The 27,797-nt window shown below is 31.9% G+C and overlaps 1 protein-coding gene across 1 annotated transcript in view; it reads left to right on the top strand.

Annotated features, from left to right (window-relative positions):
- Nucleotides 1-27,797, top strand: part of LOC130899958 (tribbles homolog 2) — an 89,480-nt gene that overhangs the window by 44,891 nt on the left and 16,792 nt on the right. The window lies entirely within an intron of this gene.

Below are 27,797 nucleotides of genomic sequence, written 5' to 3'. Positions count from 1 at the left end.
TGTATATAGTACATCCAATATTTATTTTTTACTTTCACTGTAATTATACTTAACTCAAAATGAATAAATTAATTCTTTTTGTAGAGAACTATTTGATTAAATGCGTGATTGGACTAATGATTAATCTGAAAAAATTTGTAAACATGAAACAATATATAGTCCAGTCAATTTAGACATACGAATAGAACTAATAGCTGATATAAATGTTTGGAATGCCATTATTAATGGATACAAGAAGAATTTTGTTTTAAGCTTAAAAGTTTCAAAATGACTTTTGCGTTTGACCGAACGAAGTGATTGAGACATTTGTCATATCTGTGGACAAGCTTTTCAATACACTCTTCAAAGAAAGTTGCCGGTAATATAGCCTAACTGTTCAGTATCAATATAGTACAAAACAGACCTTGAAACTTCTTGAAATTTCGTAGACAAAGCAGTAATGGTGAATCTGCGGTTTTCTTTAATCGTTTTGTCAACTCGTTGAACCAGGTCATCTGGTCCTTAGCCCCCTTCATCATGTACGGCCATCTTTAAACTTTCGACACCATTCATTCACAACACACAACGCCGACTGACGCCTGAATGTCAACAATGGCCGGAATATGTAGGTAAGCAGTTTTTGTAGGATCTCCGTACTTTGAAAGCACAAAGAGACTTTTTTAGTCAGTCACGTTGAGCTACATCTTGTTTGCAAACATGATTTTGACAGTTTGTAGATTTTCGGCGAGTACATATTTCTGATTAATGCCAGTAAGTTGATGTGTTAAAGTAACAGTAATGTGTATTAAGCATATTATGGAGATTACAAGATTTTCAACTTTCAAAATCGTTTTAAGGAATTAAAGGAATACATTTTTCATAGATAATTATATGATTCACAATTTTGGTTTTCCTAACACTTACCATTTTGCTGAAAAACCCGTTTTTGAAACGCCACATTCAACATTTGTATCAATATTTAACTGTATACGATATTTGTAATATATTCAGGACTAATTTGACCGGACTAATAAGAGAAGTTTGCGATTTGCTTGTGAAAGCCAATATAAAAACATCTAAAAAGCAGTAAAATTTTTTCGCGGCCATTTCGTTAGAATGTGTTGGTGTATAAATCGTTCAACGGCATTTTTAAATCTTTCGCAATGAGATGTTTTGAAATGATTGAATGTATTAAAGAAAATAGCTCAGAAGCAAGACCAATAACCACAGAATGTTTTTAAATTCATGAGTATATTCACCCGATTCTTCTAAACTTTCTTCGTTCGGTATTAATATCTTTTGATAAATTGTTAAATGTTTTCTCCTCCATTGAAGCGATAGTTTCAAAAATCACTATTCAATTAACAATTCTATATCGAAATCTTTTGATTTATTTACATAATCTTTTCTTTACAAAATGTTACGTGTATTTTTACAACAAATCTTAAGATATTGGAATTGTTAAATTGAAAATGAGAATAAAACCGATTATTTTGTAAATATTCAGCATATTCAGCAATAATATATATTAATTTACCTTACACAGTCGCGTGGCAGATGTTGTGGGCAAAAAAATCGAAACAATAGACAATCTTTTCACTGGTCCCATTTTAAAACATCTCCATACAATCCAGAGCACCTATCTCGAGGGCATTTAAGAATTTTTTTTCTAGTTTTTTGTTACGATCAGGTAAGAGTTTAAAGAGGAAATCATAAGGCAGATGTCCTACGTTGAATTCGGGTGGCTTTACATTTGTTTTGTTAGCTTTTTGTTCTCGTCCTGATTTTTGATTCATTTTATAATGCGTACAGGAAACATGTGGACGACTAATGGAAGTATGAAAGAGGGCGGATAATTAAGGGTTTCTTTATTAAAATAGGTGGACTGTTGACAGATATTAGATATTAAAATATAGATACCCTTGTCCCAATCGATTGGAAATGAACGACATCTTCTGGATCTCTGAGATTATAATTACACTAAATACAATTATACATACACACTACATACAACTATTTAACCGTTTCTTTCATGGTGTCTATCTGAGACTGATAGTATACAATTCGCGCTTTGTGTAATTATACGAATTGAGTTTTATATTCATGTTTATATAAATTCTTAAGTGTACAATAACTAACTTTTAAATGTATAGCAATATTATGAACGTAATTTCGATTTCGAGTAACCTTGTCCTTTGCGTAGGTTCAACTTCGTTCATATTGGATTTTCATGACCTTCGCGCTTAACAACCACCAAAATTTACAAATAGTCACTACATTTTATTCAATTTTTTAAAAAATATAATGCCTCACTAAAGCGGCTGCTCATTTCAACACAGGTTGAAATAGTTACAAGTAATAGCTGCTAAAGAAATTGAATCGCTATATTTTTTTATCACACCTCGTACTCACGCGGACTTTGAGCGCCATCTATCGTCTTTGGTCACTTTATTCACATATTATTACAAGATGAAATAATTTAAGTACTTTTTCCCATCCTCAATTAATTTGAAAAAATATTTGTAGAAATTGTTGGTGAGTACTTGGATAAGTAGTACAATGAAATAGTGTTGCACTAATAGTTAAGAATGTCAGTGAACTTTCTATCCGTCTTTGTCTACTTTCAGTCTACTAAATAAATTTCTTACATTTCTTTCACTTAAACTTACGCCATCGAAAAAATGGTGAAAAACTTTCTTCTGCTTCGCAATATCGTATTAAATAGACAAACCTAGAAGATTCTTAATCCGCCATCCCGATTTATTTCTGATTCAATTATTGTTTTTTAATAAAATACAAGGAGAAATTTGGAAAATGATACAACAAAAACTATTCATTTAATGGATTGGAACAATTGATTCTATAGATCATAGTAAAGGAAATTGGTCGCGGTGGGTAGTTATGGGTGACGAAAATGTGAAAACGTATATTTCTGTCCTTTTCTAACGCATGGGGACTCCTGGAAAGACCTCAAAATTTCTGTAATGGTCTAAAAAGTTCTAAAATGTGTTTAATTATTGTAATCGATCTAGAAAATTTCTAGAATATTCTAAAAACTTCTGGAATGATATAAAAGATTCTAAAGTTAGTGTAAACTACTGTAATCGATTTAGAATGATCGAGAAAGTTCTAAAATGAGTGCAATTTATTAAAAACGATGATCGAGAAAGTTCTAGAATGATCTAGAAAATTCTAAAATGAGTGCAAACTGAAACGTTTTGTTTGTACGCAAAGACACCACCAACCCCCATCAACTTCTCGTTTGGGTGGTAAATATCTCCATCATCATCATTAGTTTACTATATATGATATACTCTATGTACACCGTATGTTTAATGGCCGAATAAGTCTCTCAATATCGAGAATAGATACAGATACAGATCTACAGTATCTATGTAAAAAAATGTATCCTTATATATTTTCTATACCATTTAACATGCGCTGCCCATAAAATTTTGGTGGTAAAGTGATCCGTTAGAGTCCACAGTAGGCCAAACCAAAATGATCTAAGACCATAAAAAGTTCGCATCGGCAAATCTAAAGTGAACATGATGCTAATATGGATCATCTACAACTGCGGGGTGTTCTAGAAAAATTTAATTCAACTATTTTATCGCAAAATACTTGACAGATTCGAGTGCGCCCTGACTCTATGCGTTGAATGTGATACAATTTCTGCTTCCAGTGATACCACAGCCACCCTATTAACTAGATCTATTGCTCTACGACTTTTTTTTCTTTCCCCAAATCAAAACGAATTTTGGATTGATTGTGGACAACTGTGACGAGGTTGCAGCCAAAACTTGTTACAACGCCTTAAAAAAATGCGAAAATCGGTGTATCAGAATTACTTTGAAAGGGATTACGTTGTCACCGAATGTCATGAATAATTTTTAAATATATTTATGGACTTTAATCGTAATTATAGTAAATTCAAAGAAATTCGTTAGAACGAATACATTTGTAAACAATTACTTGAAACAACAGTTGATTTATTGTTGCGAAAGTGCAAGGACGCTTACGGAAAATTATTAGTTCAAATAGAATAAAAAGGCCGAAATGATATTAGCTTAGAATAATTTGTTCAAGTCAATAATGACTTTACTTTGAAATTTCACTTTATAGAAAGATATTATCGATTAAAAGAAAACCTTTTACCAAATTTCAACTTGAAGATAATTGACTATACTTCAAACAGCTCTATATCTTGCCTGATTTTTCATTCTTCGATTTTTGGATAAAGTTTGATACGTTTTAAGTCCTTATGATTTTCTTTATCCTTCATTTTTAGTCCATTAAAAAGTTACATAGACCTTGGATTTACCAAAGTGGATTCTGAAAAGCTTAAATTCAAATTTGTAGGGTTGCATTGGGAAACTTCGTCATATTGAAAAAGGGATGAAATCGTTTTTGCGAAATAACAATGAAACTATCCACCGCACAAAAAAATATTTATAATACTAAATGTTGTTTTCCGTAAAAAAATCTCTACAAAATCATTTTTTTTTGTAAAATTTAAAATAACAAATTTCGTGAGTGATTCCAAAATCTCGCGACACCTCAAATATTTTTTAAACCATAAAACGAAATTTGAAAACTCAATGATTATTTTTGTTAATAATAAATTAGTTAAATGAGACGAGGATTCCTAAATTAAAACAAAAACATTTTCTTTTTCTATTGAAAAGGACATGAGCCACGTGTTTCCTTGCATAACACATCCTTGTCGTTGTGACAATACAAAAAGGTTCGAACCATATTTTTTTGCATTCGTTTAAACACCTGGTGTGTACCTTACACCTACAATAGTTTCAAAGATGCAACTATTGTGATGTAGCAAACAATGCAGATGGCCTTATGCGTTAGACCAGTTTAACATTGGCTACGGTTATAGTAAAACCACGCCCGTTCACGACAAGAACTACTGTAGATCCTGTCAAAAAGGACGTACAGGATTTCGTACATCTGCTATAAGTATAAATATATAAATTTTCAACCAAAACAGCTTTGTTTGCGATATGAATTATTGGAATATTTGTTTTATAAATACGATGTCGTAATAATTGAAAATTATTTTGAATCTTCCATTAAATTAGTTGACTTGTATTAATTTTTTATAAAATTTGGCAACAGTGGAAATAATGACCAAGCAACAAAAAGCTTCAAAAATAACAAAAAGTCACTGCACTGAAAAATGTGTGGATGAAAATAAACGTGTATTTTTTTGGAAACGAAAAAAAAAACTTACGCGACAGATAATTGGCAAAATTGATGGTTTAGCGGGCTATATAAATTTGAACCATAAAATTAACAGAATGTCTACAAAATTAAAAAAAAACAACTTTACGTAGCTCATATTATATAAAGCTAAATGTCAATCTCTCACATCTATTGTTCTTTTGTAATTATTTATTTCATTTTTGGCAATTTTGGAAGCCAAATAACATCCAATTTATATGTTAACGATAAATCCTTCTTAAATTAACACATCTTCTGTACACAGTTTGTTCTCTACAGGAAAGCAAAGCACTATCCAAAACTGACAGATTGACCATTCGATAGAAACTGTCTTTCCAATTACTATCGGTTTCCATTCCAATCGTTTCTTCACTTTTTCTTTGTTTGTTTGTGAGTGAATCCGCAACCTTTCAATTGAATTTTAAGGTACTCAAATTCTAGGTTAAATGTACAAATTGAGAGAAACTATGTGTGACGGTTGTTGAACCAGAAAGTCGTAAAAATATAGTAAGGTTACTAGTAGGTCACGATAAATCAAAAACGTGCAATTCGAGTTGATTAACAATCACGTACTTTTAGAAACGAGACGCTAAAATATAACAAACCTTGTAATTCATAAACATTCGATTAAGTTAGGTCAAGATACGTAATATTTTGTATAAATACCGTTTTCAGCATAATAAACGGAGAGATAGTTGTATACGTACCGACAGGATATCGGAGGTCAGTATCGACATCGTTAGATACTGTTAAGTTAAAAATACACCAGTGAATCTAAAGATATGGTTTGTTAAATTCCCACTGATTGGAGGCCACTCATCTTCAATCAACACATGGCGACCCTGCCACAACACATGGATCCTGATAGCATCGGTATTGATCTTCGACAACCTGTCGGTGCTTGATAACGATAACTATCTATCTGTTTATTATGCTGCATAAGGTGTTTATACAAAATATTAGGCAGATTGAACTTACTTAATCGAATATTTAGAATTATAAGGTTTGTTATGTTTCGTGATTGTTGATACACTCGAATTGCACGTTTTTGATTTATGGAAGCCTTCACTTTATCAATTTTAAAATCTTGAAAATTTATTGTTGAAACTAAGTTTTATTTAACTAACAAATTTTATCATATTTGTTTTAAATCTTTGGAACCAATCACTACTGAATCTAATTTGATTCTTCGATGAAAGTCAACATTATTTACTTGTTCTGATGGGGTATATAAAACCATTCATTTCATTAAATTTTCATCATCATCTTCTTCACGTTCAGTAGTAGCTTGATCAGTGTAGTCATTTTCAACAATACTTGCATTATCGATATTGTCCTCAACGTCCTCTTCGTCGTAATCTGAATTAGTTTTGAGAACCCTTTAATTATACCAACGCTTTCTATTTTTTAAATGTATTTGCTCATGTTAATTTGCAAATCTCGATTTTTTCCAGCATTTTTAAAAGCTCTTGCCTTCACGATGTTCTTTCAATTTTTGTTTCGACTCCTGGGTCTTTCAATATTTAACTGACACTAGTCATAATAAAGTCCATTCAATATGTAACCAAAATGATGAAGTTAACTATAGGTTTGTTCCAACCTGCTAGTCGGGACCGTTCTGGGAGGGTTTATAAATATTTTCTGCGCAATATCCGGCTATGAACGCTTCTTGTAACAGTATTTGATATCAACCAAGTATCGAAAAGACTGTCCCGGAAACGGTTCATAAACGAAATCTAAAACAGAATCGTTTGTATAAAGATCGCCGCCCGATTGGAATACGTCATCTCTATTGCGCAGAATCTTCACAGCACTCAGGACGGTTTTTTGATGGATTGGAACGAATCTTATAATAGTAGATACTGTAATTGTCGATGATCCTGCTCGAAATATTTTTTCACAAATGTGGCTATTGACAATAATGAATAGATGGGTGATTCCGTTCTAACTGTGATTTTTTGTATTCAAAATTTCAAGATTTTAAAATTTAACTTTTTTATGCATATTATTCATCTATTTTACTGTAAAAATAAAACTCTAAGAGGAATTTACTACAACTTCAAAGTATCACGAGCAAGACACAAATGTCGGATTTTGAGTTCCACGGTACTGACTCATTTATCCACGGTACTGACATGGTAACTTAAGATATTAAACAACAAGTGCATCAATTTTCCTCAGTTTGATCATAAACATTAGAATTTATAAGGTAATTAGTTTAAATCATTTGTTACGACAAAAAAAATTAATAATTTATCGGTAAATTCTAGGAATGGACATGACACGGTACTGACATTCAAGTGATGTAGTATAAGTTTTCTTTAAGTGGCAAGTTATATTGTATAAAAATAATGTTTAAATATCTTAAGAATTATTCAATTAACACAAAATTTTTATTAATTGATTATTAATTAATGACTAGTACAAAAAAACAATACAGGACATTGATTATCACAGTTATAATGGAATCACCCAGATACGTTTCCAAATATTTTTAAAATGATTTTTGAAAATCCTCAAAAATTTACTTGGAAAATCTTTGAAAATTAAGAACATATTTCCAAAAACCCTCTTATTTCTTGAGGATTTTATGGATCAATAAAAATCGTAAAGAACATAATCTTTGTACGCAATTTGGAAGAGTGATTTACCCCTCGAATGTAGAGGGTAGTATTTGAAATGTAGATTGACAAATTTTATAAGAGAACTTTTTATTATCCATCAGATACAATGACTGCAACATGCAAAAAAATAATAATGGTAAACATAATAAATTACTGGTACTAATTTATTGCAACTTAAAATCCTTGATCTATATATTTGAATATCTGTTTTTGTTTCGATATTATAATTAAAAAAAGAAATAACGATACGTTTTAATATTTAATTGATTCGACATTTATATCATCTGTCATAGCGTCTTTCTTGGTATTCTAGAACAAGAGAGACTAATTAGTTTTTCTAAAAAAATCCAAATCTAATCTTACAATCAAATCCATTTCAAAACTATAAAAAATTAAGAATAATTATTTCTTTCGATATTTTATTTCGATCAAAGGTAATGCAATAAGCTGCCAGTTTATGTAAATGATTACAAACAGTACCTGTCATCGCAACTCAGTTGTTTATTTCTAAATATTGCAACAGAAAAAAAATTAGGTAATTTTAGTTTCATATTATGATACGAATAGTATACAAAAGAATATGGCGACATGGCTTAATACATATTGCTTACGGTGGAATCTTTTAATAAATGAATCAACTTACTTAAATATTACGAGGAAAGTTCAAAGGTTTATTTAAGTATTATTTTATGAAAGGAAAAAATAGTTTCTGCATGTCTTTCAACATTTTGTAGGCACTTATCATAGCGCAAGTTTTTGTATACCTTTTTTTCGAAGTGTTAACCACGAAAGAAAGATTTTAGGTGTAAGAGAGTCCGATAATCAAACACGTCCCAGCCAAATTCCGGTAGGCGTTCTTTTTTACAGTATGAAGTCAGGCAACTTTTTCTGACAGTAATCGGGATTGAAGTTTGTCCGGAAACCTCGCAGATTTGCCGATATTTCGCATATTTGAATTTCTTTACGTCTCAGATCGGATTTTACAAGCGGCGGTGTTTTCAATTGAGGCTGACATCATATACAAACATTACAAAGAACACTGGACAGCAGCGATCTTAATCTTTCAGAGCAATACAATCATTCCAACGTCCCTCTAACTTCTCGATGCCGTGCTTGTAGAAGGATTTTTCTTTTGCCTCAAAGTAGGCTTCAGTTTCAGCAGTTGCTTCTTCATTTGAGCTGACTTTCTTATCGGGGACCATTTTTTGAGATCAGCGAATAGCCAATAGTCACCGAGGGCAAGATCTGGACTATACGGTGGAAGAGAAAGTAATTCGAAGTGTAATTTAACCATCGTTGGCATTGACTTATGGTACATTGTCTTGGTTTTTTCTTCGTCATATGAGGCCGTTTTTCCTTAATGTTTGCATTCAAACGATCCAACAACTATATGTAGAATTCGCTATTGATTGTCTCTCCCTTTTGGAAATAATCGATGAACAATATTCCACGCGCATCCCAAAATATTGAAGCCTTAACCTTCTCAGCTGATTGTTGTGCTTTTTGTCGCTTCGGGCGTGAATGAATTCGTGTTTCATTCATTGTCATATATTGACGCACGAAATCTGAGTTATTACGTGTAAACATGACCAAACACTGCTCTGAATCATCATCAAGTTGTTGTTTTTGATCGCGGCACCCACTTTGAAAAAAGCTTTCTCGTGGTGAACTGTTCATTCATAATTGTAAAAACATTGCCTTCTGATATCATTACGGCCTCAGCTATCTCACGCAATTTCAATTTAGGATTAGATATATCCAATTTGTGGACTTTTTTGATGTTTTTTATAGTAACCATCTCAATTGAACGACCAGAACGTTCACCATCATCGGTGACTGTACGACAACGTTGGAATTCAGCGAACCAATAATAAATGGTTCTTTTCCACGGAGCAGAGTCCGGATAAACACTTTTGAAGCCATTGCTGAGCTTGTACAGTATTTATTTTTCATCAAGAAGCATTATTATAAATTAACACACGAAATTGTTTTGAAAATAACAAAAGTAGCTTGACTTAAATGCCTGTCACTTTTTTGTGACTACTCGAAATGTCATGAAATTTTACACATAGTCTTTTGAAAGTCGGTACTTCATAAACTTCATATGGATTTGACAATGGTTGCGCCATCTGTGTGTCAGTCACACGAGTTATTGAGTGATGTTATACATGTACAAGACGAGGTTTCTAGTGAGAAAATGGAGACATTTTCCATTATTTTTTCTCACAGATCATCAATTATTTTCAGACATTCACTGACAAACAAGACATATGATTGTGTTGAATAGAACGCTCTATATTTGTTAAAATTTTTGAATTTTACATGGAAAGTTAGGTTTTATCTACCTAGGGTTTGCCGTTCTTAAAAAATTACATCTATTTTGATTTTATCATCGGGAAATATTGTTTGTACTTTGAAGCAATGGCTTTATATCATTCTAATCCGAACAATTATCGACTTTCACCTCCCTCTTGTTTTGATATCGATCGATTTCAATTATAATAGGTGATAAAACAGTGCAGTTTGTAGCCGGTGAAAATTTTATTATAAGTTATTATTATAATTCATCGCATAGTCCTATTGAAAAAATATTTCCAATACCGTATGTTTCTAGATCGACGAGTAGCTGCTCCTAATTCGATGGATGTTCATGAAAAATTGTTTTAGGTTTAGTTCACTACAGTAACCGCGTATTTTAGTGATCAATAAAATTATTTTATAACTTTGTAAATAATTAGTTTGCCTATATCGTTACGTTTGAATATTATGCAAAACAATATGCTAAGCTCAGTAATTTATCACCGCTTTATTATGAAACGTAATTATGTTTGACCTAAAATCATCAATAAACACAATTGAAGGAAAAAATTAAAATTGTTTCCAATAATGGTAAAATGTTTTGAACGCTTTACATTTAATTTTCTGGGTCAAAATCGTAAATTTATCATTAACTCACGTAGTTCGATGCCACCAATAGGTAAAGTGATTTACTACATGTTTATAGCACGTTCATCGAATCAGGGGGAATCAGAAATAGAATAAATTGATAATTCATTTCATTCGATTGGAGTATTTTTTTGACCAGGCTCGATCTGAGACCGGGAAATGGTAAGAGGTAGGTTTTTAAGAGTAAAAAACGGTTTATTTTGAAAAAAATCATATAAAAAGTTAGAGGTAATAAAGACCCATAACTTGAACAAAATTGAACTGACCAAGTTTTTGGTTTTGTATTTTCATTTTTTCACATAAATTTTGGAAATATGTGAAAAAGATAAAAATTGTAGATCTTTTCATTGTTTATAATTTTGCTGTTTAACTTTTTTCCATAGGGCATGTAGTTTTACCGCAAATTGTATGAAAAATAATTATTTAGTAAGTTATTTTGTATTTTTTCATTCTGAATATATTATGTAAATAGCAAGGACTAATTTAACTGTGCAAGTAAGGCAGCAACGGTGCATAATGAATTCACGCCCAAATACGTAAATTGTCGGGCGACGGGCCCACAAATTTCCCACTCCCGCTGCTCGACTACCATCACAATATTTGGGTGTAGTTTTATACATTTAACCAGATCAAGATGTTTCATATACAGGATGTCCCGCATTAGAAACGGCACAGAACAGAGCCGTATAGAGAAGCCCAAAATATGATTTTACCTCTATATTAAGTAGCATACCTGAGATGAGATTCTACAGTAGGACCCAAAATTTCGAATAAAGTTAGTTTCTTTTCAAACTCTCAACTTAAAAATGTCAAATTTACTAAACTGTAGTAGATTGTTGAGGACATTAAGTAATGGTAAGTTGGAAGCGATTTTCCAGAAGTATTAACAATTAAATTACTATGATTGAATTGCAAATTGTCAAATTTGATGTAGAAATTCATAGCCTGGACTATACTGTAACTTTTTAAGTTACATTGTTGAAAACATGTCTTGTTTATTCCTTGAAAATGACAAACTTAATGAAAAATATTTTAGAAATAAATTATCCCAGGTATGAAAATGTTTTGTTTTTAATCAACTCGTAGATAAAAAACTTTTGTGAATTTTGAGGTTAGGTCACCATTACTTAATGCTATTATCATACAGTATACCAAATTTGATATTTTGAAGGTTCTAAAAAAATTAATTTTTTTAAGAAATTTTGGGCCCTACTTTGAGGACCTATAACTCCTCAAGTCAGCAACAGTCAAAATCGAAAGGTCCATATCAGAAGAGTTAGCAATAAGAAGAGGCGTGCGACAAGGATGTGTGTTGACTCCCCTACTGTTTAACCTCTACTTTGAGACAGTATTCAGCGAAGCCATCGAGAATACAACTGCAGGTATAAAGATCAATGGAAACATTATAAACAATCTTCCAATCTACCATAATTTCAGTCTCTTATGGAGGTTATTGTAGAATATAGCGAGCAATTCGGTCTTGAATACGTCCAAGACCAAACTATTGGTATTCTCAAAAATAAAAAGAAACGCTACCCTAAGAATCAATGTAGAGATCATTGAACAAGTGTCATGTCTAAGATAGCTGGGCAAGTTGTTCAACCAGCAATGCGAGAAAACTCTGAACAACATGATGACGCTTCTAGCAAACCGCAATCTCAGCCTGGAACTCCTGACCAGAATGCTTCGCTGTTACATCTTTCTTGTTCGGAAGATCGAAGGAAAACGATCGGTCGGCCATAGACAAAATTCGTGGTTGAAAGACGCAGATGGTTCAGACAGACGTCTACAGAAATTTTCAGAGCTGCGGTTTCTCGTGCGACAATAGCCATTTGGATCGCCAATCTTCGTAGAAAGACGACGTCGTTAGAAGAAGAACTTCTCAAGGATATAACTTGGTATGGAGGTAATTGCTCCCAACGTCATATGGACCTGCTACTTCTCAGTTCTTTTGCAGGTCACCCACCCTGTGTATTTCAAATTATTTTTTTCCACTTTATATTAAGTATATGTATTATTTCACAATTCTATTACTGACCATCTTCACAGATCATTTGTTTCTAGCGATACTTTATCACAAAAATATTTCTGTAAGTGGTCAAGTGTAAGTGAAAACGAGTTTTTGAGTGGGCGACTCGAGACATTTTTCATTTGGTTTAGCATGAGACAAACTCGGCCGATGTTTTATTTTAGAAGTAATACTCGTTTACGTAGGATAATATCAAAATCGAAACAGGTTCGAATGAGTCATGCTTTTAAAATAAAAGCTACTTACGTGCTAAATGGTATTTGTGGGTTTTGAAAGATTCTTGACCGGTGATTTAGTAACTACTAAAAACTTTTTATTCCTTAGTACGGGGTGGGATGTGTGGTTTTTTTAATCACCATAACAAAATTCAAAATCTACCGGTGGGAGGTAAACATAAGGTCAGTAAATAATAAAATAAAATCAATTTAAGTAACCTCCAACTTTCTTAGGTCAAAATTTTGCGATTTCGGATCAAAATGTGCTCGGATTATTGTTGTTAAAGAGAAAGACAGATAATTATTTTTATGTAGAAACGCCAAAAAAGGGTTTCAAACATTTAGAAACGAGCTAGAGCTATTTTCTGATACCTGTTATCGTATACAAGACTTTTCTATATCAAAATAATCAAATCACTTCTAAATCAACTCCAGAAATTACCCAAAACAGCCGAAGGTCCTTCGAAACAATCAAATTTGATTGCTCAAACAGATCTAACGACGTCGTGGATCTTTAGACGTAGTGATCGCTGCCAGGGTGTTTCGGAATAGCACTCAAATCTCTCGAGAAATATAAGGAAAAAAGTTGATACTATAACAAAACTTATAAAAACGCTTTTTATTGAGCGATAGATTTCGCCCGGATTCCTGATCCACCAATAATAGGAAAATAACTTATAAATAAATGCATTAAACATTTAATTATGAAGAGAATGATGTGTACAACCTCAATAAGAAGTAAATGCAAGTTGAAAATATGCTGTATTCAACAGAATGGTGGCAAGGTTACTTACACAATCTGCTCATTTTTGTTTTGATTTTCATTCAGTAAAATAAAGATATTTTCAACTTGCATCTTCTACTTTTTATTGAAGTTGTACACATCATTCTCTTCAGAATTAAGTTTTATTTGAAAGTTTATTGCATTTATCAGGCATTTATTACTCCAAACGTGAAAAAAGTGTATTTTGGAGTTGAGTTTTTTTGTATTAAACGTCAGTTAAAGTAAAAACTATTACAATTACAGATCTATTTTATTCAATTTTTCAGGTCAAAATACGTATAGATCAAATAAATTTGCATGACAATTTCAGATTCGAGACCTTCAATTTGGCTTCTTATTATTGGTGGATCAGGAATCCGCGCGAAATATATCGCTCACTATAACTCGGTTGAGAAGCGTTTTTAGAAGTTTTATTACACCAACTTTTTTTCGTATATATGATTGGAGTGCTATTCCGAAACACCCAGTGTATCACAAACAGTTGTTATTATATACAAACTTATCTGTATTGAAATAATCATACCACTCAATTCCCACAATCACTTAAAACATAAGTCCAACGAAACAATCAAATTTGATTGCTCAAACAGATCTGACCATCTTTGGAAAACGGACGAATTCGCGTAAATATGGTAACTGTAGCATTTTGCTGTGTGTAAATTATTTTGATGTATATTTCTGTAATTTTTATGCTCGGATCTTTCGGTTTGTAATAATTGACGATGAAAAGCGATATCCATCATTTCACATGAACATTTTTATAGTTGTATTCGGAGTATAGTTTAAAATAAGACCAGAGCTGGAAATGGTACTATGAAACAATCTGAAGAAATGGAGACAAAACCTCGCCAAATATTAACAACAACAAACAACTAATATAATAAATTAGTTGTATCTATATGGTTGTTATGTAACCAGCAAATGGCAAAAAGAAAAATCGCAAATTTCTATTGATTACAAGGAAGATAATCCTTATAGAAATTATTTTCATTACGAGTTTTCGTGTTCGTTTGGAGACTTTCCAAACATAAAACTAAATTTCGCGAAGCTCATTAACCGAGATAGACGCAAGCACAATTTCTAATTCCGCAAATAGTGCATTGAACTAAAGCTGCGTGCGCAATCTATTATAAGATAGTTTAGACAGGCCATCGGGCATCCATCGACTTGATATGCGGAAATAGTCTTTATAAAGTACGCCGCGTATCTACAAGGAGAATCGTGGGAGGAGTAGGCAAGGCTGAATGGAGTATCTGTTTAACGTCACAAAGCATACACGGGAGGATAATAACTAGATCGATTAACGCGGTCAGCGACATTGTCTCAATTTCGTATGATTATCAATATTACGTAATTCGGTCCATCGTTTCATTTAGTGGAACATACCTTTAAAGTGTTGAGGAATTTTTATGGACAAATTGCAAATTATAATTTGATAATCTCTCTTTGAAAAATATTTATGTTGCTTTATATTTTCTAGTTAAAAGGAAGCTGACCGCATAATATCGAATTATAATTTATGGTAACACATATATGTGCAAAGCGATTATGCAAAAAACATTGCAGCAAATAACATAATCAACAAATATGTAATATTGCTGCTCTGTTAGATTGTAGGTTGTAAACTGTTACCTAAACCTGAGCAATTACCTCGCAGAGTAGGCAAAATGGGCGAGTGCAAATTACTTATTCGACATTAGCGTAGATATATAACAATTCAAATATATATGTAGAATTGATTCAACTATTATTGAGCCGTTCTTTGTTCAGTGTGGGGTCATATAAAAAATCGTAAAATTCATAATTTTTTTCATTCTTTCTGAGCATTCATGATAAAAATTACACCTAACTTTAAATACCGAAGTTTCAACACATTTTTGATTGATAAAAAAATGAAAAACGTATCATTACTTTTATCCCCGACTGTTGTATAATGTACCCATTACACGTCTGTTTTCTCGACCTTAATAATACCCATTAGTCACTGTAGTGACCATTTATCACTGCTGTCAGGTGCTTCCTTGAATACATACATAAAATCGGTTTTTAAAATTTTATCTTGTAAACCATTGAATATTTTCAATTCAGTTCTGTAGAAAATTGAATTTTCTTGGACCAGATTCGTACCCGGGACCCACAGTGGGAAGGAACAGAGCATCAGCTATTTCGAATGTGCGTGTCAAACAATTTATAAACCAGATCTGGGAAACGATGCATTGCAACTAAATTTTTATTAAAATTCATTAAATAACCAACTTTTTTCTCTTAATAATACATTGTTCGTGTTGTATAATAATCTACAAAATATCATTAAAAGTTATTGGAGATTATAAATAATAATTTAATTGCATTTGAGCTAATCTTAATTAGCTTGTTATGATTTTATTCCGTACTTTCACAAACTGAATGTAACTAAACTGCTATTTTCTTATCTCCGATATAAATACCAAACAACTTCTTCCGTTGTTTTGTATAAGACAATAATACCGAGCGGGAACTTAACTTTAAGAGTTCAAGAATCTATCAAAAATTGCACAACCGAGCAATGGCACTTTTTCCGGGGCTTTTGACTTCACCATATGCCGTTCATCGACCCAAATGCGGTTATGTTGGAGAAAGCAATACGTCTTCCATCATTATAACGAAAGTTTATGCATTTCTTCACAATCGTTTCTTGCAAAATCACTAGTCATTACCATCTCTTGTTATTGTTGTTGCATTATTTTGTCAGATCGAAGCGAAACTTGAAAGCATTTAAGGTGGGTTCAAATTGGGTAATAATTAGGCAAATGCGATACGACAGGTCTTATTAACATTACTATCCCCGCATCACGTAACTTCACGTTTACTTAAGAAAACGGGTTATGTAGAAATAAACAAACACATTTAAAAAAAAATAGATGTAACATTTATTAACCTATTTTCGCTTATTCTAAATAATGATTTGTAAATAGAAAGCCGAGTATTTTGGCAATTCAATTTATGTTTCAATAGATACTATTATCGTAGTTAATAAAACTATAGTATAATAAACTAAAAACAAAATTAGTCAGCTATATTATCAGTACATAAAAGCAATTATTATAATACAGAGTAATGATGAAGTAATGCCCAAAAAACTGTCTTACAATTAGCGTCATAGCAATTTTATTATTAGGGCTTTTTTAACCCAAAGGGAAAAGATAGAGAGATTCTAATGATGGTAAGTTTGAGCTTTATTCAACGACAACACATTTTGGAACACCATCAATTACTAGAAGTACAGAAAGCCGAATTTTTGCAAGATTTCATGAAATTGGAAACGCGAGGATGCTTCAAAATCTGGAAGACCAGGAATAAGTTATGATGGAAGTACGCCTTATAAATTTACGTTTTGTTTAATGGTGAAAACATAAACAGTTGTAAATCCGTGGTTTCGTAATTGGCTCTATTTTTAACAGTTGCAATTAATTCTCCTTTAGTTGTAATATTATTTCACGTAGCCATAACTTTTCGACTATTTGAAACGAAAATACCATCTTAGAAAGCGTTATCGATTGTAACAAAAAGATATCTTAGTTCGAAGTAGTTCGAAGCAATTTCACGATTTCATGAGTTTGTAAGTTATACTTCCTATGAGTGAGTTTCTGTAAGCTCTTGCCCTTTTGCCTTCTTATTTGACCCATATTTGAGCAACGACTTTAAGGGTATGAGCTTAATAAGAATTTTCATACGACCGTACAAGAAATTCTAAATCGAACAAATTTTTGTATCTTCTGATGGTGTGGCCTTGAAGTAGTATGTTGCAGAGCCACGGACTGTACATAACTAGGAAAAAACGAAATATATTGGACAGAGGAAACAGATGTAATAAATACTGAACTTGGTTTTGAAAGGGTGACAAAATTTGGTTCAACTATTACTGGAAGAAATTAATTGAATCCAGATATAGAAGCTAGACTGGCTACTGGCAACCAATACTTATTTTTCCGTTATAAGAATTAGAGCTAAAAAAATGAAATGACAATTCGACTTATTGTCACCTTTGCAGACGAAAATGGGACTGGGACAATCGAAATCAAGAAAAACTGACTATTATTTTTAAAAATACCAATAAAGGATGGAAATACTTTGAGAAAAACTAGTGCAATGGTTTGGACAACTGTAGCGAATGAATAATAGAGAAGTAAAAACTAAGGTCTATAGAGAAAGAGTAGAAGGAAAAAGAGGAATTGAACGCCCTGTAAAAGGTAGTTAGATAAAATCAACTTTAAGATAATGAAAATTGAAACTTGGAAAAAGGGATGAAAGCTTATGAAAACCTTGCAATAATGCCAACCATCTTATCTCTATCAGTACTAAACATGTAAAATTGTAGAGGAAAGTTTTTAATGTCTAAAATTGAATAACAATTTATTTTTGATTAGCTTCTAATCTTTTTATAAATTAATACGTACGTCTAATTTCGAAATGTCAAGTGTTATTTAAGAGATCATGAACTCTCATTCATTGACTTGGGCGAGTCTTGCGAAAATTCTTGTTGGATATTCGAATTAAATCGATAAAATGATGTTATCTGAATGCGAAATAACATAATAGTCGTGAAAACAATTTCTATTTATGGGACGATATTATTGTACATTTCTACCATTTCCTCAAAATGTAATTTCAATATCCGTGATTTGTAATAAACTTTTCGACAAATACTTAAACTTTAGCACGATAATTATAAGGAATCTATAAAGATAGAATACATATTTAAATTATTTCTGATTGAGTTGTAATATGCGAAAGAAACCATTGCCAAAACCATAAACTGTTGCAGTAACTTCATACACTTACCGTGTACAAATATTAACAAATTGTAGTCTAAACGAAGCCAATTTTGTAATATCTCGCTGTATGTATTCTGTTTGGTAACATATTTACTATGTTAGCAAACTTTATATTAACTAATATTAATTACTCATTATAAAGTTATTTTAAAAATCAACCAGTGGCGTATTAAAGATATAACGGAATTTTCCCAACAATAATTATTAGATTTTACGTAACCCTAAATTCGATGAGCTTTATCGCTTATCTCTAAAAACATACGATTCGAGTTAAATCGCGATTAAAAATCTTACTAAAATTGTGTGACGACACTAATGATTATTTGCGAAAAATACTGCGCAATATAAGAACGATGCGCACGAAGAAAACAATGCATCTTTCCGAATAGGAAACAGTGCAACAATTGGAAAAAGTTCAACTTTTCTCACGAGTTTGGAAGATTGTGAAAGGCGAGTGCCGCAAACACACGAGTGAGAAAAGTACTTTTCCCACATGTCGCACACTATACTTTTCCTATAACTGCACAAATTGAAATAATAATAGTAATGGAACTTGATTTCTATGATTAGTCAAACCAAAATAATATTAAAGTATCCTCTTAAATGCTGAATAATATTATTTGAAATTGTAGTTGATTGTGAAATTTCTACTATTTTGTATAGTTAAACCCGGAACGTCATTTCTTTTTATTAAATTTTCTGTTATGTTAATTTTAGATGTTGAGGGTTGATCGTTCAAATAAGATGTATTTTCTGCCTACATTTTTGTAAATTTACTAAAATTGTTGCCGAAAAACGTCTGAAACAGTGACCTTTGTATGGATGAGGGTTTTCTAATTTTAAAAAAAGCCGTGAGCAGCAGAACTCCATCACGAAAGTCGAATTTTTCGTCGAATGAAGAATTTAACTAATACACAAACAAATCTTTACATAAAATGAATTTCTTGGAAATGATATCAATTCTCAATCTTATTTATTTATATGGAAAATTCGCTATTCCTCAATAACTTTTCATTTCACAAGTTAACTTTCTCTCTCTTTCGAATGAAAATTCATAATTTCAATAGACCCGGTGGTCTCGAACCCTTTTGTTCAATTCCAATGGACAACAAAGAAAAAATTGTCATAATGACAAGAAATTTCGAAAATGGGAAGTAAAAAAAATCACCCTAGCAACGATCATACTCGTATTATTCATTAAATAGGAGGCGGTCCAGTTCAACAATTACAACGATCAAAATGATTTCGGGCGTTTTGTGCTAGAAGAAAACTTTGAACTTGAGAAAGACAATTCTTCAACATCACCCCTACTTGCATGCGAAGTTCGGACCCTCTAGTTAAACTTTTTCTGGCCAAAAAATAAGAAAATACAACAAAAATGACCATAAAATGGAGAGGGGTGGAGATGGAAAGTTTCGACCTTAGACAGGAAATCATCTCGCAACTAATTGAGCCTACGTGTGAAATTTCATTTTTCAGTCGCTTTTCGCTTGACCTGCAGAGGTGAGCAAAGGTCAAAAACCACTTTTTTTGCACTGCGACCCCTCGAAATATTCATTCGTTTTCAACCAAACTCTAATAACATCAATCCGCCGCCAAAAAAGCCGTGTATGCTAATTTTCAACCAAATCGGACCCATAGCAATTGCTCGAGAGACGAAAATAAGAATTGTAGCTACAGACATTCGAAAAACCATCATAATCGTGTTCAGGAGGTCTCAAAACATGGGAAAAATTATGTGCCCCCCATTTTTCTTCTAGTCATGCCTACCGTCTAATTTTTCCTTGAAAAATTAGACTAAAAATTGCAATTGTCTTAGCCATACTACCGAATTTGTTAACGCCAACTACCAGTCTTGTACATTTTCCTTGTTGGTAATTTAAAAAGAAACGTTTTTCTGGCAAATCAATCGGTCGAAGAGCCGCATATTTTTTATATATCTCATAAAATTCTCCCGTTACAATTAACATTGTGGCTTTTTCGTTTTCGTTTCATCTAATTTCACAAGTAAATCTGAATTTGAATCCTATAAATCCACTACACCATTGACCATTGATTTAAATGTAGATTAATGATTATTTAATACTTTTGATCTACTGAAAAACCCACTAATTAGAAAAATCTATCACGTTTTGCAAATTCTGACTTTCGCCACATAATTTTTTTTAATTTCGTTGTTTATCATCCTATCATAATATTTTTAATCAAATTAACTCAAATAAATTATTATATTAGCAATGAGCAAGATGTAAAATAGTTTCGGCAGCTCAGTGGTACATCTACGCGGCTATGGTTAGCGAAACGTGAATAAAAAAGTCAAATTTTGAAAATAACTTTATGATTTCGGTCTAAAACTAGTTTAAGTCATATATAAGCAAATAATTAGTGATTTTTTCTTGCATTAACCACACTCATCTAACAGTTAGTCATTCTCTATTCATTTATTCTATTGTATCGATAAGTATCAGAACTAAAAGCAGGTGACTCATTATCAACAAGTCCATGCAAGCTCGGATTGGTTCACTAAATGTATTAATCACAAATTAGACGCAATAATCTCGAGTCTAAACATGTTTAATTTAGTTGTAAATCTGAAAATCAAAGACAGATACATTAAAAATTATACAATATTTACCGCTAACTGTTTACAACTGAAGTCTACCTATTAACACGCTTTCAATAAATATTTATAAGTATAAATTTACCGTTAAATCGTACTACGTTATAAGTAATAACGTGGTCCATCATTAATACTTGAACCGACCAAAAAAATGCTCAAACTTGCATAAATTTTGCACTCATTTAATTTCCTGTTGTCACAATTATCTCTGTCCGTGTATATATTTTTTTATTACCGCGTTTGTTGTTATGCTACAACAAAATTTACCGTACGGTTCGGTGGAAGGTCAATTACCGCGAGTCCCTCATGGAATTGACAAATTTTATATGCAAATAACACAAACATTGGGAACTACTCGAATTAGTATTCTGCCCAACACAATTTCCAATACGTACAATTCAATTTCGTTGAACTACCGGAAAATAAATAATTTTCAGAGAAATTGAATAAAAGTTTTTATTGGAAGTATCTATTGAGTTTTAACAAAGTTCTAGTTTCAATTATAAGACTGAACACGATGTGAATGCATTTTATCTAAAGGGTGTTTCATACCTATAGACAATAATTGATTGGAATCATTTTAAAATCGTGATAAGATTTTTAATTTGAAGAAGAGGCTTTTAGTTTTTACAAATTATACAAATTACCAATTTATTTACTCATTATAGCGTAAAGCTATTTACTTGTAATCAGTATTCTCGCGGAAGTTACATTGTGAAAGAATAAACGAGAGTGTCTTAGCGAGCATTCCATCGAGCGCTCTGGCGAGCATCTCATCGAGTTTTCTGATGAGCATTCCAGCTAAAGAATTGTGAATGGGCGCGCCTCAACTTGTGATTTTAATGCCCGTCATGAAATTTCAACTTCATCTCTTATAATGTACCAACTCGTGATTGTGGTGGTCATGAAGATTAGACAACTCGTGATTGAAGATTATGCAGCTCAACAGTGTGCATTATTATGTTATATGGAATTTCACGATTCAAGGCCTAATTACCTGCCTAATTTTAGGTTAAGTTAGGTTAAAATGCAATTTAAAGGATTTAGAAATGTTAGGTTTCCATTTTTTTAATTTCCAACTTTACAAATTGGATTAGGTACTGAATTCTACCTTTTCAATTCCAGGTAATACTCACGAGTTGTCTTATATACTCGGACTACCTTTTCGTTTACCTGAAATATCCCCGTCAACGGATTGAAAATCGTCACGAGCTGTAGAGCTCCTCTTTGCATTTGCTTAGAGTTTTCGTCGAGCAGAGGCTAGCTGTTATTTTTCAGCTGCTTCTCTGGCTAGTAAAACACTTTATCACTAGATGTAAAAAGTCAATCATTGGACGACGTAAATGCATTTCTAAATACGTAGTAGGGCTGAAAATAAAGTCGCTTTGAGCCTTTTCCTTATACGAAAATCAACAGTTTGTACTCACTCCGTCTCTGAAGGCGAAAACTTGCTTATCGAAACTCGCTTCAGACAGTATAATTGTGTAATTCCGATATAATGTATCCAAAGGAATGTCTTTGGATACATTAAATCGTTGCTTAAAAATGGAGCGTTACTGCTAATGTTTCAAATATCATGATTGCGCTAAACTTTTTGTCCTGATTAGCTATTTTAGGAACATTCATGTTTAACAAATTGTCTGTTCTTCAGATCATCAAAATGTTCCTATCGATTGGTTCAACGCTTAGCTCTGTTCGTTGTTCAATTCGACAAATCAAAACAGTAAATGCTCGATGTTTTGTTACAAGTGTCTAAAGGGTCCTTTACAATTTTTATATGCTAAATTACTTGTAAAATATCATAAATAATCTTTTCATTTCAATACCTCAACGATTTACTCCACGTAAAATTTCCTATTCATGGTTTTGTAGTTTTAAAATGAATGAATTCTAGAGTTTGCTGAATGCGCCGCTTTTTTATGATATACTCGGAATTCATTTGATCTTTTTATATCAGTTTTTATAGCAAGCGGTTTATTTACATTGTTTCTTTCGAATAATTTCTAAGAATAGAAATCGTATTAATCGAGAAGAAAAACATTACAGTATGTTATGGTATATATAGAGGTGTAAAGTAGAACCTATAATACAGTACATCATAAAATATAAATAAGGAAACTCTAAGAAATTAACCAATAACACGAAATTAGTTTATTATAGAAATGTTCATCTGTCAGTATTAAATATTCATTTGTTTTTCTGAAAATATTAAATATTTGGGCTAAATTTTTTGCATTTTACAAAATCTCTATCACTTATTTTATACAGAGGTTTCGGCTAAATTTCCAGAGAAATGAAAATTTCGAACAAACATTATGGAAAAGAAAAAAAAATAGAAAAGTTTAACGGAAATTTGTGCATAAATAAAAAGACACACTCAATTCCAATGTGGTTACCTAAGTTTTATGAAATGTATTAGCGTTTATTCGAAATTTCTATATAAAACAGTTTTAAAAAAATATCTCAAATACTTCTGGGACAAGTGGAAAAGATTAGGGTAATTAGGTAACTAATAGACGTGTATCAACGTGATTATTGCGTACTTCTGTAATCGTCAAAATGATACTGATAAGAAAATTTAGGTATCATGCAAACACGTATTTCACAATTTTCGCTAATATAGATTTTATGGGATTTGCTTGCTTAAACTACGCAAATAGAATGTTTCACAAGAAAATTGGCGGCAATGTCGAATAAAAGTCGCACGATATATTTGCATATTATATAGTTTTTATTTTTAGTCATGACCCTTAAAATACAGGGTGGTTAATAACTATTTGGCCAAATTATAAGTACACGTGTCCAAAAATAATTTGGACACGTGTGAAATAGATAATATTAAACAAATGTGTGAAAATAATGTTGTTTGGTGATGATTATGAGCCTTGCGCAAGTGTTTCGTTGGCATGAAATGTCAAGGTGGACCGTGGAAGCCTAGAAAACGAAATCCAATCAGGGAATCCGGGCAAGGTGCTTCCTCCCGCAACGTTTACCCGCCCTAAATCGCTAAACGATCCGAATGATAGCAGACCAATTAAATGTCTGACTCTATACAAAAAATTGTTCCGAAAAACTAGAAGAGTAAAATCAACACCGAATGTTAATCGCTGAAGACAATTTGGAACAGGTAGAAAATGATCCTACTGTGCTAGATTGCACTATTATCAGTGATAAAGATTGATTTTTTTAGTACAATCCTGGAACGAAACACAGTTAATGATCCAAGACCAAAAAAAAAGTTTGTAAAAGCATCACGACTATGGATTCTGACATTTTGCGTGAGTTTGACATAGTTTTGAACCTCCACAAAGATTCCAGTACTATCCCAGCCACCCTATTAGTCGGATCTAACACCCTGTCGCTTCTTCGTCTATCCCAAAATCGAAAACGTCGTGAAAGAAACGCATTTTGAATCCCTTAGTCAAGTCATTATCTCTGAAAATAGCTGAACTATTAAGTTATGGTTGAAAAATCATGTTAATCTATGAAATTTTATGTATTTTCATTAGTTATTGACAATTGTGCAAAAATTTGAATTTCTACGTTTATTATAGATATAAAATTCCAAAATCTGTTATACATACTCTCGACTTTATTAAATTATTCGTCTTCCCCGACTCCGTCTGGTTCACAACCTTGTTGTGGTGAATTTGTGGCCACAATGAACCAACCCAAAGCATGCGCGTTAAGACAACGACAACTTATTTAATTTTTTTTAATATTAAATTAAACTGACCAAATATTTATATATAAGCTGACTGATTATCAGCGAATGCTTCTCGATCGCGCATAAGTGGAATTTTTAGTGAATGGGGTGCTGAAATTACTGAATGTCCTTGAAAAATTTCAACATTTAATAAAAAATGTTCTAACGTTGACCAAGTAATAAAACCAATTGACCTTTTATAACCAATTTCTGACCTTTCAGATGGTATAATTGGCCCATCGAAATTCCACATATGGGGTGCTAAGATTGCGGAGCCGATTTGTATAAATAACTCATAGAAACCATTTTTGTAGAGAATTTCAAGATCTACAACTTTGGTTTGAAGGTTTTTTACAATAAAACTTACCGATTTCGAGAAAAATCCAAAAAACCTCAAATTTTGACCTTTGAATTACTTTCGTAGCACACCGTAAGATCGATGGGGATTTTCAAATCTTTATTTCTAGTGATAAACCCCAGCTCTCGACCAATATATGATTTTCCGGGAATTTTTGTTATTCGACCACTATTTTTATGTCTAAATTGACCGGACTACAAATCCACATTGCGCCGTGGGTATAAATTTCGGTCAATGCCCGAATTCGCCAAATCAGTACAAACAGAAACAAAAATCTATTTAAGAAACCAAAATATAAATCAAGCATAGTAGGTAATAAATTTTTTTTTTCATACAGTGAAACTTGCTCACCTGTTTCGAGGTTATCGTATACCATAACTATTTGGTCTGCGCTTGTCGATACAAGTTTCAACAAGTAATTTGTAGTTTCTTCTTCAGTTTTTTTACCTTAAATGACAATGCTTTACTCTCCAAATGGGTATTATACGTTTTTTGCTGTTATTATTCTGTAACAATTAAGATGTATTTTTTTTAATACTTGTCTAACGGAATTGTATGTACAAGGAATGGACATAAGCTCTCACCGATTCCGTTTAGAAAATTTCAAACATTGAAAAAACAATATTATTATTCTTGTTCGATCTTCAAGAATGTTTCGTCCCCTGTAATTACATGTGATTTACACTCATCACCATTTTATTGGGATCTGCCATTTTGAAATGTCTTTTAATAATAATATAATAAAATAATAATTGATTTCTATAAATAGAATTCATATCTTTATCGAACATTTTTCTCTAATTTGATTTAAAATATGAATGGGCCTAAATCTAAATTGAAATTTTTTTTTCATTTTATTTCAATTACGAGATAGAGATTGAATATCCATGATATCGAATACTACGATTTTACAAAAAATGCTTAGCCGATTTACTGTTAAATTGCCAAAAAAGAAGTAGCATGAATATGATACGAGATTATCCATTTCGTTGTTGTATACAGAGAACCTGTTTTCTGGTGGTTGATAAATATAATTATCGTGTCCCGTCTAATTCGAGAAGCCATAATTTGAAAGGTGGCACTAAAAAAGCGTCTGTACCACATGGTTAACAATGTAGGTAACATCTTTCGTCTGTCTGGTCAAGTCAGGTCAACTACACCAATTGCAAATACTTAAATTTTTGAGGTGAGGTCAAGTCCTTGGCAATATTTAAAAAAAAAATCACATATTAAACCGTGGAAATTTTTCAAACGTAATAGTCAAAGCCCAAACAATATTAACGCAATGTTAAAACGTTACATAACATATTATAATACAGGACACGTAACAAAAAGGTGAACCATAAATAAAATTTACTATTTCTCTTCGTAATTAGTTTACTACTCTTCAAATACTTTGGAAATTCTTTGAAATATAGTTATTTACCTGGGAAATCCAAAGAACAAGTCCGGAAGTTTCTAGGCGAGTAGTTTAATGTATGGTACAATCTTTTTTTGTTAAATTAATCGCAGTTTAAATATAAGTAACTTTGCTATAAGTTGCTTCATTGTAAATTGTTCAACATTAACTTGTGTTAGTTAAACTTTATCTAATACAGTATGGAATAAATTATAGTTTAACTATACTAAAACTAAACAATAATCAACCTAAAAAGTAAATTTAGTTATTGGCATAAGAATAAAATTACTAATGTTAAAATTAATGGTACTGTTCTGTTATGAAAGCTGTATGACATTTTTGATACTAATAGATTCCCAGTGCGGAAACTGTTTGATTGATTTTTTGATTACTGAAAATTATTCACTCTTCATTTCCTCATTCACTTGCTCAAAAAATTCAAGACTCGATGTCACTAGATATAATTTTTTACTAGTTTCAATTCGAAATACAGATTTAGTTTAAAAATGTCTAGAAAGTATGTCACGCTTTTTCTCATCAGTAATTTTATTCTTAAACAAAGAATTATTTTTCACTTTTTAGTTTCATTATTGCTAAAATCATATTTCTCGCTGTTTTTAATTATTATTATTTAATTTTTTGCTTATTAGCTTGATGTTAAACTCGTCTTCAATATGTACAGATGTTTTGATGGTTGCATCTCGATTTTGTAGGTCTGGCACTGCGCGCTTACGTAAATCCCCGATTAGTTCTATCTTTTTTATTGTCATGCAAAGGATACAAATAAAAACTCATGAATCCTGCAAAATCTAATCAGGATAATCAGTATTTGACAATTGTGCAAAGTTTAAATTAAATTTGATCGTCCAAAGCAGAACAAAATCGAATCTGTTACCAACAGGTAAAAACAATAAAACCATGATCTTGTTAGAAGACAATTTGATTGGTTTCCAATAACTGTGGCTTAGATAAAATTAGAATTATTGATCCTGACAGTCTTTGTAATTGAATAGTGTATGAATAAAAAAGGATCGTGTACTATAATTTCTGATCATTGCGATGATAAATCTGATCGGTCAAAGTAA

Source organism: Diorhabda carinulata, chromosome 12 (genome assembly GCF_026250575.1).
Source record: "Diorhabda carinulata isolate Delta chromosome 12, icDioCari1.1, whole genome shotgun sequence".
Taxonomy (NCBI): domain Eukaryota; kingdom Metazoa; phylum Arthropoda; class Insecta; order Coleoptera; family Chrysomelidae; genus Diorhabda; species Diorhabda carinulata.
The sequence above is the reverse complement of the archived record's forward strand: the minus strand, read 5'-3'. Positions and strand labels throughout refer to the sequence as shown.